The 17,302-nt window shown below is 49.2% G+C and overlaps 1 protein-coding gene across 1 annotated transcript in view; it reads left to right on the forward strand.

The window, feature by feature from the left end:
• Adamts2 (ADAM metallopeptidase with thrombospondin type 1 motif 2) overlaps positions 1-17,302 on the forward strand; it is a 197,592-nt gene that overhangs the window by 112,943 nt on the left and 67,347 nt on the right. The gene's annotated exons all lie outside the window — the stretch shown is intronic.

The following is a 17,302-nucleotide window of genomic DNA, read 5'->3' on the forward strand; positions in this document are numbered from 1 at the left end:
CCCCCCCCCCCCCCCCCCCCCCCGCTCCTCTGGCTTTTGTTTCACCCCCCAGTGTTTCCTGAGCCCTGTGGAGGGCAGGACTGGTACAGATGTCACCTCGATGGCTGAGCACTCACTCTTGAGACTCTGTTTTGTTTTTTAGTGCTCACTGTTTTAGGTGACACCGCCTTGGGTATCTTTACACTTTGCCTGCTCTTTGAAGGTGCAGGAAGGGTGCAATTCTTCAGCTGGATTTGCCAGCGGAGAGGGATTATCTGTGTGGTGGTGGTAGGCCCTGGCCATTGAACTGAGAACAACATCCTGGCCTGTGCTTACTTCTGATTTTGAGACAAAGGATTGCTAAGTTGCTGCCCTTGAATTTGCGGTCTTCCTGCCTTTTGAGAAGCTGAATCGACAGCCCCACACCACGAGGGCAGTTTAAAGGTTGGTAGAGATGAGCGTATTGACTTTCTAGCTTGCCAGATACATTTATTCCCGCCCCCCCCCAGCACATAACCCTGCCCCATACGTTTGGATTCTGGCCATTTTACATGCATAATTCTTCTATAAAGTATGAGGCTGAACATCTTTTCACATGTTTAAAAGCAGCTTTGACAGTCTTTTCTGATAGCTGTCAATTTCATCTCATTTGTTTACTTCCCTTTATGATTGTTGGGCTGTTTCTTATTGATTTGTGGTGGCTTTTTATATACGAAGGCTTGCTTATTTTTTACATATTTAAGTACATCTAACTTTGAATGAACCCCTGCCCAAGTGCAGGATCAAACCCAGGCCCCTAAGGGAGGGGAAGTCTGGTGTTCACCAGGGTTTGTTACTGTGTGCGGAACCAGATTGTTTCCTGGCTGCCTGAGAGAAGTTCTGTAATGAATCACATCTACCTTGTGCTGTCTTCCAGGACAGGAGAGAAAGGAAGGTAAAAATGCAGCGTATAGGCTGTGGTCCCAGAGCGTCTGCTAATGTGTGGCCGAGGGCCAGTGGGCTTGCTCTGTTGTGTCAGAACATGGCTATTGTCTGAGGCTCTCTAGGCGAGTAGAAGGATGCCACTCAAGAAATGGACACTCAGGGCATGTCATGGAAGCTGCAGGCTGATCTGGCAGGCTCACTTGTAGCACGACTAGTCAAAACTCAGGGACAGTAATTGATGTTCAACTTAAAGACCAGAAAGGCAAAACAGCCAGCCACTGGCTCTTATCTCTACCTCAGTCCGAAATGGCCATCCTGCCTCCAGGAATCTCAGAATGAGACTGAGACTGAGAGCTGTCTCCTCCCTTCTTATAATCCTCTCTAGTTCTGGGATTAAAGGCTTGCATAGCCTGGTTTCTATGGCAAACTAATGTGGCTACTGGGATTAAAGGTGTGTACCACCACTGTCTGGTCTATAAGGCTGACCAGGGGGGCTGTTTTACTCTCTGGTCTTCAGGCAGGCTTTATTTATTAAGATACAAATGAAATGCCACTACACTCGCTCTGTCCCATTTCACAAGCAGCGTTCTGTTTCTGCTCCTTCTAAATTGCTTGCTACTATTTAACAATTACAGACCGTGGCCACAGAGAGATGGCTCAGTGGGGGAAGTGCCTGCCCTGCAGCATGAGGACCTGGGTTTGGATCTCAATATTAACATAAAAGCTAGGCATAGTGGCTCCTGCCTGAAACCCCCACAACTGGGATTGGGGTGAGTGACAGACAGGAAGATCCCTGGGGCTCACTGGCCACCACACCAGCCTACCTTAGTGAGAGACCCTGCCCCAAAACATAAGGTGAAGAGCAATGAAGGAAGATATCTGCCATGGGCAAGTGCACCTGTACACACACACACACACACACACACACACACACACACGCGCATGCACACACATGCACGCACACACACATGCATGCACACGCACACACACACACATGTACACACATACACACATGCACACACACCCCTCAGCAAAATAAATTAAAAAAAATTCATAGCCAGGAAATGGTGATACACACTTTTAATCCCAGCACTCAGGAGGCAGAAGCAGGTGCCAGGCCTGACTGAGTTTAAGGCCAGCCTAGATTACAGAGAAAGTTCCAGCACAGTCAGGGTCCTATATAGAGAAACCCTGTTTCAAAAAAAACCCAAATAAATAAAAAATCAGAGGTATTGATAGGTGTGGTGACTGAAGTCTGTAATCCCAACAGTTGAGAGCTAGGGGCAAGAGTTTCAGAAGTTCTGAAGTTCCAACCTTGACTATACAGGAATTCAAGGCTAGTCCAGACTACATAGGACCCTATCTCAGAAAATAATAATAATAATAATGATAATTTAAAAATATAAAGAATCAGAGACAGCAGGACAAATCTAGATTTTCAACATCTTTACATAAAAAGAAGGTCTAGAAACAGGGGTGGCTCCCTGCCAGTCACTGATGTCCCCCTTGGCTGCAGGCAGCCTGCCCTGGCCCACATATGCATCGCCCTGCCCAGAGACCATGCCCCCACATGACTTTTCCTATGGGAGCAAAATATTTTTCAGGAACAGAAAAATAAAAGATAAGCCAAGAGGGAGGATCGCATATTTTGGGGAAGAGAAGAGAGTGAGATTCTTCCTGGAAATCCAGAGGGTAGGCTCAGCATGTAAACAGTGTGTCTCAGAGAGAGGCTCAGAGAGAGGCTTCTAGAAGTACACTCTCTTGGGGTTGCAGCTGGCTGAGAAAGGACCCCAAGGGTCTGGGGGACCTTAGTGAGGATTGCATTTGGCTTGGGGTCTGGGGTGAGAAGCATGTGGCACCTGTGAGCTGTCGGTGTGTTGGGAGCCATGGTAACCACTCTCACAAGGAAGGAATAGGTCAGTGACAACAGGCATCCACCTTACAGCCACAGCGAGCCTTACTGAATCCACCTGTCTTGCTAAGCCTCATGGCCACCTTCCCTGTAAGCAGCAATTGGGGAAGAGACACACACGCCTCCTTTTGATGTGGGTGACTGACTATTCCTTCAAGAGAGACGGACACCAGAAGCTGCTTCCGTTCCCACAGCATCTTCCCACCCTGCCCAGCCTCTGCTTGCTCAGACATGGAGTAACAATAATGATAGTTTTCCATTGAGCAGACAGGTCATTGTCTCCAGTTTCTTTATTTTCACGAAGCTCCATGGAGCTGCCTGGGGAGCTGAAGAGGGGTCAGAGGTTGCTAAGTTCCTCCAGGAATTTGCCTCAGGGGCATGTGTGTGAGCATGTGTGTGTGTGGGCATGTGTGGGCTTGTGGGTGAGGGAGGGTGATTCTATATGTTCAAGTATGTGGATGTACATAAGCAAGTGTATCCATGTGCAGGCAAGCTGAGTGTGTCATTGTGTGCCTGTGTGTGACAGCATGTCGCAAATGCATGTTTGGATGTGGGTATATATGTGAGTAGAATTGTGTCATGTTTGTGTGGATGTGGGGGTATGAGTGATCCTGTGTGAGTGGGTGTGTAAAAGTGTGTGTGGACATCAGCATGGCCATTGCATGTGAGCGTGGGGGTGATGTGTGGTGGTCACATGACCCCCAGAGGACATTGATGAAGTGGTCCTACACAGGGCCTGCAATGGAAATATCTTAGTTAAGGTTTTTATTGTTATGAAGAGACACCATGACCATGACAACTCTTAACAAAGGAAACATTTAATGGGCGGGAGGAGGGGGGTTGCTTATAGTTTCAGGGGTTCCGTCCATTATCATCATGGCAGGGAGCATGGCGGCATGCAGGCCGACATAGTGAGTCCTACATCTTGCAGGCAACAGGAATTCGACTGACTCACTGGGTGGTATTCCGAGCATAGGAAATCTCAACGCCCACCCCCACACTGGCACACTTCCCACTCCAACAAAGCCACACCTCCTAATTGCAGAAATACTTTGGGAGTGAGCAAAGGGAGATAAAAGAAAATGGTAGGTTTGGGGACACCCTGGTGGCTTGACTCAGGCCTGAAGCAGGTAGATAGGAACTGCCCCAAACATGAAGCGAGTCCTAGAAGGAAAAGGGTTCCCACACAGCAGTGGTGCCTAAGTTTCGGGCCCTGAGGTGGCTGAGGGGAGGAAGCGCCGAGTGATGCTGAGTGCCTTCGGGTCTTAGTGCCCCCTGTGCCCTGCCTTGAGAACGGTGCTCCCCATGCCGGACCCATTTACTCACCCGCTCCATCTCCCAGGGAGCCGGCCTCCTGCTGCCTGGCATGGCCACATCAGTTTTTAAACAGGAAAAGAAAACCTAAGCCTTCTCAGACCATGATTTTGGGAGACTCGCCTAAAAGTACCTGCCCTCTGCAGACTTGGGCTGTCCGGATGGCAAGAGCCTGAAAAACTGAGCCTGGCCATCTTCAGCCAGAAGAAGACTGCTCTGATCCTCGGGGCAGTGCCCCACCTCCACTCTCCCCACTCCCGTGCCTCCCTTTTCCTCCTCCTTAGGAAAAGCCCTTCCAGGCTGCCCTGTGGATCAGATTCTCACCACTCAGCTCTGTCTCCAATTTCTGATTTCCTTCTTTCCCTAAACAGGGGTATCAAATTAAGCCTGGTCAACACTGTGGGCCGAGAGCAGGCTCAGTGCCCCCAGCAACACGGTAGTTCCTCGGGGGTGGTAAGAGTGGGGGAGCCCCTGCTCTCCTCCTCCACCATAGGTCAGGTGTTTCCTTTCTCAGATAGGAAACATTTTGAGAGGAGGGCTGGTGGGAACCACCAGGGTGTGGAAAGGCCCTCAGGTCCTTAGCTACCAAATTCACACATGAAGTCCAATAAGGAAAATTCAACACCTATGGGACTGAGTGATGGGAAGAAGGACTCAGGATATACCTCAGGGGCCTCTATTGCTGGCAGCCCAGTCTGCACTAGAAACTCACCCATGGGAGAGATGCTCAAAGCCAGGCTCAGATGCCTGCGGCCTATGGAAGATGGGAGAGGCAAGGACAGAAAGGAAAGCCTTGGCCTCACATGGGTTTGCTGCAGTATCAGAAAAGACATGGTTTGTGGGAAGGGTGCTGGTGCCTTACAGTTCCCGGGAAAGGGGGCAGAATGCTACCCCCTTAGTGTCTTTGTCTCTTGGGCTGATCAGGATGTGGAGACGGACAAGGAAGAGGGCAAACTCTACCTGTGGTTTCCATGTGAGGCTCCTGGAGTAGACCCAAGGAGCCTGGCTGCTGGGCACTCTGCCACCCATCCCCCATCATTTCAGGAGGCACTTGTGTCTCCTGGGATGTCAATCAAGAGGGTGTTTTCAATTGGCAGAGGTGCTCCTCCTACGTCCTCAGCATGGCAGAGAGGATGGGAGACACTATTAAATCCTTCTTTGAGCAGGTCAGGGACAGAGTGGGGTGGGAAGAACAGTCAACAGCTGACCCTACCCACTGTGAGACCTTTGGGATTTCTGTTTCATTCCCCAGTGTTTGTACACACCACACACACACACACACACACACACACACACACACACTACATGGTCAGTTGGTAGAATGCTTGCCTAACATGCACCGGGTCCTGAGTTCACTCCCCGGCACAGCATGAAGTAAGTGTGGTAACACAGGGTTACAACGTCAGCACTCTGGTGGCGGGGGGGGAGGGGGGGAGTTCAAAAATTCTAGATCATCCTCAGCTTCGTAGAAAGTTTTAGGCCATCTTGAACTACATGATATAAACTGCCTATAAACAAATGAAGAAACAAACAAATGAATTCCAGTGATCCAGTTACCAAGAAGGCAGTTGTGAGGCCCGTCCTAGGGGCAAGTGACACAGCTACTCACGGATATTCACAAAAGCATGTCTCTGTGTCCCTAGTCTGTGCCAAGGTGCCAACCTTGTTTTTTTACTATGGCTAAAAACTAGGTGACTGACTCTTTGTGGCACTGGATCACTGCAGGTGGACTCTGAGACAATGTCTCAAGCAAAACCAGGGCGTTGATGCCTGCAGCTGCCTGTTGTCCACTGGGTCTAAAAGCAGTTGCTGCCTCCAGTGGCCTGCCAGTCTCTGAGGGTAGTACCCCAGGCTGCTGCCGGAAGCAGACAGGCACACCCTGCACTGCTGGGCCCCTGTGGTATCTGCTAGGCGTGTTTCTACATCTGTCCGACAGAAGTCCTGTTCACACCCTACAGGGCTGGTATGGACAGCAAACACATGAGCACCGGTTTCCACAGAACTCTTGTAAAGCCCCCCGTCTTGCTGTTCTCTGGTACTAATAACAGTCTGCTCCCAGGTTGAGGAACACAGCTGGCGATGGTCTTTTTGTTGGCAAAGTGCCCAACTGGGGCAGGGCATCACATGGTCAGATACAGGGGAATCTTGGAGAGACCAAGCCAATGTGGCTTTTGGAGCAGTCTCACTTTGTGGATCCATGTGTGACGAGTGTGGATGAATCCATTCATGAGCTGGAAACCTAATCCCACTGAGGAGGCCCTTCGGCCCCACCTCTTAGGGTCTCCAATGTGAGCTTTGGAAGGAATAAACCACGTCAGACCTGCACTCTGTGTGCCCAACATAGGATGTGCCTTTTGTTGTGCTTCCTGCATCGCCTTCGTGGTCATCCCCCCAGGGGAAGGAGGGTTAATGTTATGCTTTGGCTGAGGTTCGTGGAATTAGCACCCATCCTGTAGTACCACCCTGTAAACTCCCAGCAGCAACCAGAAAGAGCCACGTCAGCCAGTTCCTCTGTTTGCCTAAACTCTGGGCAGGACCAGGAGGGCATGAGGCGGGCAGGGACGTGATAAACAGCCCATCCTAGGCTGGGGGGCGGGGAATCAGTGGCAAGCTACTGAGACGGTTCACAGTCTGGCACTTGAGTCCTCCTGCATATATTGACCCTAAGCTTCTGCCAAAAGACATACTGGAGCAGTCCTGTGTGACATGGGCTCAGAGGAACAAAGGTCGGCGGGTAGGGAGGACTTGGATTTGAAAAGTCCGCAAGTGGGTTTAGAGTTAATACCTGCCAGAGACCCAGGTCAGGGCCATGGCAGAGAAACTGAGGCTGGAATGGGCAAGGTTTCAGAGACTCCAGTAGGAGAAGGGAGCCAGCTTTGTGGACCAAAGAGAGGCAGGTCCTGGAGTAGGGCTGGGTAGGCAAGGGTGTCGTGCCCTGAGCTGTGTGGTACAGAGGGGGGTGGGTGAGGCAGTCAATCCTCAGGGCATCCAGGACACGTGAAGTGTGAGGTGTCTCGGGGCCTTGTGGGGCAGTATCCAGAAAGCCACCAGATGTCTCCTGATGTGGGTTGGGAACAGGAATCATCTACCCTGAGACACACTTCCAGCTTCCGCAGGCTACAGACTGAGGCTCTGGCCACTCAGGGCTCTGCAACATTGGTCACGAGCACCCCACTTACCAGTTTCTTGCTTCCCCCACATTCGAAATGAGATCCCGGGGAAATTCTAAGGGGGCCTGTGGGTGTCTGTGTTTTGTTCTGAAGTTCACGGCAAATATTTTCATTCAGTCATCTGCCAGCCTCTCCATTGGCTCCCGCCATCTGGCTACTTTGTGCTGGGGAGGCACTGAAAAGGAAACTCGGGCCCAGTTCCCTCCCCAGGGGGTTCTGTCCCACAGAGAGAGAGAGAGAGCTCCGAGTCCTCAAGGCCAAGGCTGGTCCCCAGGACACACCTTTAGAAGGGACAGTGCTTTACTGGCCTCTCAGTTCCTAGCCTCCCTGGCCCTTGGAGGCCCCAGCAACCTGCTTGCTGAAGGGTGGGGTACAGAGGCCTCCTGGAGGATGGTACCAGGAGAACAGGTGGGGACAAGAGGGTCCTGCTCAATCCATCTGTGCTTGGTGACAGAGTGGGAGAGGGGTGTTCCCACACCTCAGATGCGGTCTGGGGACAATAGGCCACCCATCCCTGCTGCAAATAAAACTTGAGAGACATGTGAGAACAGGGCCTCCAGCACAGTGGCCTGCACACTTCTGCAGGGACGGTGTAGCACTATGTCCCCAGGGCACTTATTTTGGGGGGGAGGGTGGCCCACTTACTTGGGCTCCAGATGTTAAATACTTAGCAGGTTTTCTCCTCACCACACACTGGGCCTCTTGAGAAAACAAAAGGTGAAAGTCTTTGGCTGAGGAGACTGTCACACCTCAGGTCTCCATACTCTGAGGGTGCTTTGGTCAAACTATCTGGGGCGTCAAGCTGAGGTCATGGCACATGATGGTGTCTGCGTGGGGGTCATGCTGGGACTCTTGTGTTTGCAAGAGACGGAAAGCCAATTGAATTGATTCAAAGGCCTGGAGAGCTGGAGAGTCGTGAGCCGCGTTGGCTGTGCCACCAGCTGCTTGGGTCCATTTTCTGTGGCTCTAACAAATGCCTGAGACTCGTTACTCTATAAAGAAAGTTTGTTCGTCTCAAAGCTTTTCTCTGAGGTGGCCCTGTCTGTGTGGCCTCCCTCATAGTCAAGAGCTCACGAAGGAGAACACTGGCAGAGGGGTCACCAGGGATTCAGGGCCATGGCTCGCTCTTTCCTCACAACGTATTCTCATGGGAGCTAAGCGTCTGTGAGTGACATTGTCTCTTGTAAGGGCCATGACCCCAGTCATCAAACACCTCCCATAGGGGGTTAAAATCCTATCAACTCTCAGATAACCTTGCAGGGACAAAGCTTCCAGCACACGAACCTGGCTGTACCCATACCACAGTCCAGCCTCCGTGTCTGTCTGTCATGGTCTTAGTTTCGTTGCCTGTCACCATGATAAAACACCAAAAAACCAGTGATTTAAGGGAGAAAGGGCTTATTTGGCTCACAAGCCCAGGTCCATTATGACAGAGAATTCATAGCAGCAGGGCCCTGAAGCAGCTGGTCATGTCTACAGTCAGAGCAGAGAACGCTGAACTAATGTGCAAATGCTCAGCCAACTTTCTCCACTCTCATACAGTACAGGGCTCCCTGCCTGGGGAATGGGGCCACCCACAGTAGGCAGGTCTTCCTATCAGTCAAGAATAAGTCCCCACGCAAATGCCCACAGGCTAACCTGATCTAGACAGTCCTTCACCGAGTTCCCAGGTGACTCTAGACTGTGTCAGGTTGATGGTTAAAACCAACCAACACAGCATCTCAGCTCTGCTTCTCGGGGAAGAAGAAGCCGCCCAGCCACCCTGGAGTCACCATCATGGCGGCTTCTCATCCACACCAGCAGTGTGCTTGGAGCTCACTGCCCTGGCTGGGGGCTTCAGAATAAAGCTAAGTTGGATTTGGCTTTCCAGAAGCATTTAAGGCTTGGAGAGGGAGACAGTTATTGATCAGAACAAAAGTCAAGAATGAACATCTAATACAGTAGAACTCAGTATGCTATCCCCGCCCCTGCAGCTCTGCGAAGGCAACAGCACAAAGGGAAGCTGGGATGCTCCATGGCCCCCACCAAGGAGCATCCAGTGCTCCCGGAGAACATTACCTAAAGACCTTACCATAGGCAGGGAGCCTCTTTTTCGTCCCTGAAGAAGCCTTGAAAGGCGAAGTGGCCCTGGAACCCTCAGGTTCCCATACCATGGAAGTGTAGAGTACTTCAGTCCTGGCCTCTGAATTGTGCAGCTGAAGCTGTCCTCGAGAACCGGGACCCCTCCAGCTCCCCTGTGCCACCTCGAATCGTAAAGATGACATGGAATGAGCTGCAGCTGTTGGAGCTGCAGAAATTAATTCCGGTTTGGTAATAACGTTATGAAGACTGGGCTGAAATAACCGTAATGAGCTCCTTTTAATAAAACTCACCAGTGGGACTCTGTGCTGATGGCCCCCGTGGGGTTGAGCCTGCTCTCGGCTTCCAGAGCCTCCTAAGAGCCTGCCTGCTGCCAAGCAGGGCCTCTCGCCGTGCCCTGATTATGCACCTAGGTAAACATATTTTATCTTAATGACCATCTTCGGGGGAATCTGCAGTCATAGAGTGATTATGTCTTCAAAGTTAACAACCAGAGGACTGACCTTCCTGCAGATGACCTCGCCTGGCCTGGCGCCTCAGTGTACGTTCAGTGACACTGCCGCCGCCCAGGATTTAAGGCCTGACCGTAAGCCCCTGCAAAGCCTGAACCATCAGCAGGCAGAGCTGGGTTGGGCTGGGGAGATGTCTCAGTCGAGAAAGTGCTTACCTGTAAGCATGAGAACCTGAGTTCTAGTCCCGAGACTCACATAAAAAGCCAGGCACGGTAGAGTTTGCACCTACAAGTCCACTGTTCCTACGGGGAAGTGGACAGCAGAAACGGGAGACTCCCCAGGAGCTGATGGGCCAGCCTGGGGTAAGCAGCAGCCAATGCCACCTAGGTGCAACACGGACCGACACCTGAGGTTGCCCTCTCACCTGCACAATGGTGAGCCTCCCTCTCCTTTTTCTGAGCAGCGTAGTGGTTCCTGTTCTTCCTGAGTCCTAAGGAGCAGAGAAATATGTTCTAATCCACATGGTTGATGCCTTGGGCCAACAACGCAGTTGGTTCCTCTGTTTGCAAAGCGCCTTAGTGAGCTGTGTTTTCAGCCGCTCACCTTGCTGGGCCAGCAGAAATCTGAGACACCAGCAATGTCTCTCAAGCATGCGGTCGTGAAGGAGGGAGGCAAGGCAAGAGCCTGCTGAACTCTATAAAAGGGTTTAGCTGATTTTCTTCTAGCACTTCTGTGATGCCATTCTGCTCCTACCAGGCTGTATTAGTCCATTTCACCTTACAACAAAATGCTGGAGGCAGCTAACCTTATAAACAAAGGGATTTATGTAGCTCATAGCTCTGACACCCCAGGGGCATGGCACTGGGATGGGCTTTGCTCTCTTCCTCTGCCTCTTAGTCCCTTCAAGGAGACAGCTCTGTGGAAGTGGGGGGTCTTGGCGGTAATAGTGTATCTTTGGGGTCTCCCTGGGGCGGGATGGTCAACTGTCTTCAACATCTGAGGCTCACTTCTCATCTTCACTTGCTGTTTCTGTGTTGAGTCTCCCGTTCCTGAGTTTTGTATCTTACGTTTTTCTTGGGCATGCCTTTTGTTTGGATGGACCCTCTCAGTAGCTTTTGCAGAAGTAATAACCAGCAGGTAAATGTTCTGAAAACTTGCATGTTTGGAAACTTTGCTACTCCAGTGCCATAGCTCATCAAGAATTTGGGGTGAGACTGCAGTTCAGTTCATTTCCATCAGAATGTTCTCTCTCTCTCTCTCTCTCTCTCTCTCTGTTTTTTTTTACTGTTTGCTTTTTCTAATGCTGCTTCTGTGACATCTAAGCAATTCTGAATCCATCTCTTTTTAAATTTTTTTATTGATTTTATTGAGCTATACATTTTTCTCTACTTCCCTCCCTGCCTCTCTCCTCCCCTTCAACCCTCTCCCATGGTCCCCACGCTCCCAGTTTACTCAGGAGATCTTGTCTTTTTCTACTTCTTATGTAGATTAGATCTATGTATGTCTCTTTTAGGGTCCTCGTTGTTATCTAGGTTCTCTGGGATTGTGATTTGTGGGCTGGTTTTCTTTGCTTTATGTTTAAAAACGACTTATGAGTGAGTACATATGATAATTGTCTTTCTGGGTCTGGGTTACCTCACTCAACATGATGTTTCCTAGCTCTGTCCATTTGCCTGCAAATTTCAAGATGTCATTTTTTTCCTGCTGTGTAGTACTCCACTGTGTAAATGCACCACATTTTCCTTATCCATTCTTTGGTTGAGGGACATCTAGGTTGTTTCCAGGTTCTGGCTATGACAAACAGTGCTGCTATGAACATAGCTGAGCACTGAACCCATCACTTTAGGTAGACTTCTGTCATCTGCTTATTCCTGCTAGTTCTGTATGGAATCTTGTAGGTGCTCCTGTCTGCTAAAATTTCATAATCATTTGATGTGTTTTATTCACCTCTGTTGGGCTCTAGATGAATCCTTTTCCACCTGGGAACACCCTCCAGTGAGGGGAATTCTCTAGAACTATCTATTCCCTCCTTTCTGGGTTTTTCATGCTCTCTGCGAAGCTTCTGTTATCCAGCAAAGCTTCTCAATCTATTATAATTTTTCAGACTGACTTACTGGTTCACTTTGTAGGAAAGCCCACAACTTCATTTTCAAGTCCTTTCACTGCGTTTATCACTTATTTCATTTTTTAAAAAGTTTCCAGGAGCTCACTTTAATGTTCTCCCCGTTCTTGTTTTAAGTATGTAGCATCTCCTCTCAGCATCCACAGGATGCTAGCTCAAGCTTTCTGTTCCCACTTCCCTGCAGAGTCCACATCTTCCCTCTGTTGGAAGTTGCTGCAGGTTTGTAGAAAGAATCTGGCATGAAGTCACCCTTTAGATGGGCTTTACTGGGAGAGCTTTGGGCTCAAGACCGAGAGAGCCGTGAGGAGCTTCAGTGGGAGAGCATTCAGAGAGATAGCGACAGGATCCTGGAGGAGAAAACAGTCCCTTTCCATTCCCCAAAAGGAGCTTCACTAGTAAAAGTTACTGCCACGGGGAGCATGGAGGCCCCAGAAGTCTTCCCCTTCAATTTCAGAGGACAAAGTGTGTTTCTGACTTTTACAGACTTTTGGGGTGGGTGGACAAACTCCATCACAAGACCTATGCTGTCCAGGAGTCACACAGCAGGAAGGCACTGGATAAAAGTAAACTTATAATCAAATGTTGTTCTAGGTCTGGGCCTGGGGGGGGGGGGCGGAGACTAGGCTTGCTCATAGCTGCTAGGGCAGGGCGGGGAGAGCTGTGCTCTTTGAAAAACTATAAGGTCAGAGTATGTCTATCAACTTGGTTCATGGGGAGCCATGTGGGGGGTCAGGCTGATGTCAGGGGAGAGAGGCAGATGGAAGGGCAGTGGTCTCATGCCCCTTTCCTCTTATTGTTTTGTTTTGCTTTGCTATGTTTTGTTGCTTCTTGGTCTTTATCTGCAGTGTCAGACACCAGAGATATGGTGGCCCTTGGCTGGCTGCTCGTTTGTAAAGGTAGACACTAAACATCATAACTATGATGACCGGAAATGCTGGTGTTAGTACGTGGGCTCCTTTTGCTCCTTGGCTCCTCAGAGTACTTGCCCAGTCACTGGAATGGTGAATATCTGGCCATCAGCATCTTGGGAAAGAATGGACAAGTGGGTCTTCACTGAATCCTCCAGTTTCTAGAATGGTACCCTCACCCTTAGCCACACCAAGTCCTTGCATCCCAGAGATCTCTTATACTTTTTGAAGGAATACTCCAGATCAATGCCAGTCCAACAGAGGGGCATGGGGGCGGGGATAGGCACTGCCCTTCAACTCCTCTGCTCCCCACCCCACCCCTGGATGGTACTTGATGCATCAATTTCCATGCTTTGGGGAACTGTAGCAGAGACAAGAAGAATCCGACTCTTCACCATACCTCTTGGGGCTCAACTAGAATATATCAAGTTTATTACCACGCAAAGCTCTCCTGCTTCCCAGCCGATGACTGTTCTGATATTGCTCTCTTCTGCTCATCCTGGGCTTATAGCTTTGGAACTTTAAAAATAAAAGTTCCTGACTGACACTTTCCAGACAGACAGATTCCAGAAAGGATTTAAATGGGTCGTTTATGTTCAAGTCTTTATTTTTACCCAGAAGTCTGGGTGTGCCCTTGGACACTTTATCCAGCACGTTTCATGATATTAACTTGCTTTATTATAGTGAATGTGATTTTATAGAGTATAGTCTTAATTTGAAGGCATTTCTTTTCATTAGTCTTTCTCATACATGTCTTCTAAGTAAATTCTGCAATTTGCTGGAGGATCATGATTTTTTTGCAATTGTGTTACACTTGCAGATTCATTGGGAAGGGACTAATATCCAATCCAACCTTGTATCATTTTTCTCTCCACTTATTATAGACTCTTCTTTTCTTTAACTTTGGAATGTTAGATTGTTTTACCTTTTGCTTGTCTTTGTACTTTCATTATTTTTTGTTTCTCAGTATTATGATGGCTGTGTGCTTTAGTCAACAGGTTTCTCTCCCCTAACCCAATATTCTAGCTGGTGGTTCTTCTGGACAAGTGAGTTATTGATCACTGTGCTCTCCTTTCCTGTAAGATTAGATGTGCCTGTTCCTTGGGGGTTGGGAAGGACTTTCCATGGAAGCATCTAGACTTTCCTTTGGCCACGTTTTCAGCCTATTCTAGTTCTCTCTTTACTCAGTTCTCTACTGCAGCTGTTGGGTTTAAACCTTCTATTTAGTCTATGCTTATAGAACTTAAGGTGTGTTTAAGATTTGTTTATTTACATGAATGCTCTATCGGCTTGTACAACTCTATGCCAGAAGAGGGCGCCAGATCTCATTACAGATGGTTGTGAGCCACCATGTGGGTACTGGGAATTGAACCCTGGCCCTCTGGAAGAGCAGTCAGGGCTCTTAACCTCAGAGCCATGTAGCCCCAGAACTAAGGGTTTTAAGACCTTCCCTATTACAGTATTTCCCAATTTTTGTTTCAACATTAATCATTACAGGCACAATTTTTTTGGTTTTCTTAGTGTCTCAGTGTCTTCCATATATGCGTGAAAAGGGTGTGTTTTGTTTTTTGGTGGTTTGAACACTGGGTTGTCATATAAGATCAAATCCTTTATGTCTGTCCCTAGTGTTTTCTCTAACTCAGGTGGTGTGTTCTAGAGCGAGTGTGTGACTGTTCACGCCTCTCCTCGCATCCATTCAGTGCGCTGGGGAGAGCACCAGGTTCCCCCTCACAGCTTCAGACCCTGTTTGCCTCAGCAGCCCATCCCCTTGAATACTCCAGATTTGATTTTTAACTCAGGAACAACATTAAGACACCTCACTTGTTTTTGTTGCCAGTTACACGATTCACGTTTAATTCCTTCACCCCATTTGTTTCCATCTGTCTTGCCCCCCTTCTCTTAGTTTTCCCCCATGTAAGTAATTTATAACTGGCTCTACCTGTCAACACAGCTCCCCCCTGCTCCCATCCACCAATGTCATCTTTCTGGCCTGACATGAACCTTCTGCTGAGTTCTGGGTTCCCACTACATCTCTCTGCCAGGACTCCAAACCCTCCTAACCCCAGGATCCCTCTGAGGCACTGGGGAAGCTGAGGTCTCCAAACTCATGGACACTGTCTTTTGGGGGTCTCTATCCAAACGCAAAGAAGCAGGGGATGCCAAAGCAAATCCACAAAAGATGTTAGAAGTGCCCATGATTGTCACTCCTGCCGGAAGGAAGGTGTTGTCTGGGGGAGGAGCTGGAGGAGAGTCTTAGTAAAGGTTCCTTGAAGAGGTGACATTTCAGCTGGAACCTGGTGGATGGGAGAGATAGGGAGGATTATTCCAGGGGGAGCAGATGGTAGAGTCTTCCCTGTCAGGGACCAGTGTGCTTCTCCATGTTATAAGCCCTTCCCTGACTTACCCACATTGTCCCCAGTGTTTAGTGAGGGCTATGGAGGTGACATACGGGGATTGTACCAGTAGGCTTTGCATTAAGTTTGACAAAAACCAGGGAGAAGGACAGGATCTGGGGTCACAGTGGTTCGGTGGTTTGGGGCCATGGCCACTTGTCCCTGTTGCTACTATGGTAGCTCATATCATGGAATGGAAGAGGTGGCTTCCCATCTCATGGCCACCAAGAAGCAAAGAGAGTCAGGAAGGGGCTGGAATCCCAATAGCCCTATCCAGGGTGCATCCCAGCTGACCTAACTTTCTTTTACTAGGCCAAATCTCTTGAAGTTCCCACCATCTCCCAACAGTGACACAGGCTTGAGCCTGAGCCTTGACCATTGAGCCTAGGAGCCAATTAAGAGCCACACTTCCTTGAGAGTAGAGATCAAACAGCCCCTCTTCCACAAGCTCTGAGCCCAATGAGAAGGCAGGCAGCAAGACTTTAGAACTGTCAGCTATAGACTGCCTTCCCTCTGGTTGGTTTGGGGGCTTCTCCAGGGTGTGATCAGGAGCTAACAAAGGGCAGGAGCAGAAAAGTGAAGAGGCCAGCCCAGCAAAGGCACTGGCATAGAGTTGCATGGGGCTCTGCAAACCCTCAGGCATTCTTGCACTACAGGGCTGGCATGAGCCCTACCTCACTCTGACTTTACAGACTAGAGTCCAGGTGGTTTTTTCCTACCAGTTTTGGTTCCCCTAAACTAGCCCTTGTACTGGTGGAGCATGGGGTATCCTCCAGGCCATGTTGCTAATATTGGAAAAGTTGGGGCATAGTGGTACATGCCTGCAATCCCATCACACAGGAGGCAGAGATAGAAGTACAAAAACATTCGGGGCTACAGAATATGTCTAGAACAGCCTGGGATACAGGGTAAGATCCTGTCTGACAATTCACTAAAAAAAAAAAAAAAAGAAGAAGAAAAAACAATATTGGGAAGCAAACCCACACTTTTCTGTGGCCTATATTTTGATTGCAGGGTCACACTATTGCTAAAATAATAATCATTTTTCTTTTTGTTGTTGTTGCTATAGACAGGGTTCCATGTATTCCATGCTGGCTTCGAGTACTCTCTGTAACCAAGAATGACTTTGAACTCCTATCCTCCTGAGTGCTAGGAGTATAAGTGTGCACCACCATGACCAATTGATGCAATATTGGGGTGCAAACACAGCTAAGGGAGGCATTCTACCAACTGATCTGCATGTCCAGATTCAGGATCACCACTACTCTTTAAGGAAAAAATCATACTGGATCTAGGCCTTGTTTCAGGTCTCAGCTCCTCCTCTCTGGCAATGTGGCCTGATGGACTCAATCTTTCTTCTCTTTTACTGCCCCTTGTTGATTGTCTTAATCCATTTGGGGCTACTATCACCAAATACCTGACACTGGGGTATTTATTAAGAAAAGATGTTTGTCGTGCTCACCATTCTAGGGAATGAAACGTTCCCACAACATGGTCTTGGAATCCTGGCAGAAGCGTTCCCTGGCTGTGTCACAACAGATCAAGTAGCAAGATGTGGTAGAAGTATATTCCAGAGGAGGAAAAGAAGCCAAGATGGGGGTCAGGTGCCCTCTTCTATAACAACAAGTCCCCCCAGGGGAGCAACCTAGTCCCAAGAGCCCTGGCCCACTACCATGTGGTGGCACTGGCTCTTTAATGAGTCCGGATCCCCTGTGACATAATCACTTCCTCTAGGCCCCGCCTCTTAGGAATCTGGCACCTCAATAACTCTTGTGTTGGGGACTATGCTTGCACTCTGAGACCTTGCAGGGACAAGCCAGAGGAGTGTAAGTACAGCCAGGAGCTCCTCTTTTTTCTGAGAGCTGAGTGCATTTCCTCCCTGTGAAGGGTTGTGCACCAGTCCTTGTCCTAGAAGCCATCCTGAGGATGCTCGAAGGTGCAGTCCTCGGCCCATGGGCTCAGCACTGTTTGCTATCCAAAGCTTATGTAGGTGGGCTTGGCAGCTGCCCCAGTCTTCCCAGGGTAGGTACTCTGCTTCCCCCATCCTCT

This window comes from Alexandromys fortis, unplaced genomic scaffold (assembly GCF_014885135.2).
Source record: "Alexandromys fortis isolate MF-2015 unplaced genomic scaffold, M_Fortis_MF-2015_v1.1 scaffold_99, whole genome shotgun sequence".
In the NCBI taxonomy this organism is placed as follows: Eukaryota; Metazoa; Chordata; class Mammalia; order Rodentia; family Cricetidae; genus Alexandromys; species Alexandromys fortis.